Source organism: Sinocyclocheilus anshuiensis, unplaced genomic scaffold (assembly GCF_001515605.1).
Source record: "Sinocyclocheilus anshuiensis isolate Anshui unplaced genomic scaffold, SAMN03320099.WGS_v1.1 scaffold199, whole genome shotgun sequence".
Lineage (NCBI taxonomy): Eukaryota > Metazoa > Chordata > Actinopteri > Cypriniformes > Cyprinidae > Sinocyclocheilus > Sinocyclocheilus anshuiensis.
In genome coordinates this window covers 1,414,381-1,415,064 of record NW_015552582.1, presented here as the reverse complement: position 1 = coordinate 1,415,064, position 684 = coordinate 1,414,381, and positions in this window count along the sequence as shown.

Here is a 684-nt window from a genome sequence, read left to right as displayed (position 1 = left end):
ATATCTAATTTCTAATGTTTTATATGCAGATTAAATAGGTCTTTATTGTATAGGTCTAATTGTCTCCCGAGGCCACAGGAGGGCGCAATTAGCAAAATAATGCAGCGCATGTAGCAAGTAACTCTAAAAACGTGCATTACGTCTAAATTAACAAATAAAAATCAAATATAATTTAGTAAATTGCATAAACAATTATGAACAAAACTGGGCTGGTTCACTTACGTCGGTGCTCGTGCTGGGGCTGGTGTTGTTTGGATGCCGATTTTAGCAAGTTTTTGCTGGGATGGGCATTTAAAAAAATCTGATATTCGCTTTTGCGCCATTATCTCCTTGTATTAAAGTTAATCTTGTTCGCATTCTGTACAGTTCATGTCTGATACCACGTGCTAGCGTCACGTTCAAGAGGATTAGGCTAATCATCCCATATAGAAAACATCACAAGTAAAATTGATCATGTTTATAAAGATAAACATGGGTTTATTATAGCCCACTTACAATTTACATTTCAGAGATCATTAGAAATAAATTATTAAATGCTAAAACTTAATCAATTTAAATGAACAAACTTGGCATTGCATTTGCAACCATGTGAAAACGGGGTGCTGCAGCCCCCTCAGCACCCCTACTTCCCGCGTCCCTGCACAGGCCTAAAGTGTAAGCAGAAGTTTGAATGTTTAGTTCTCT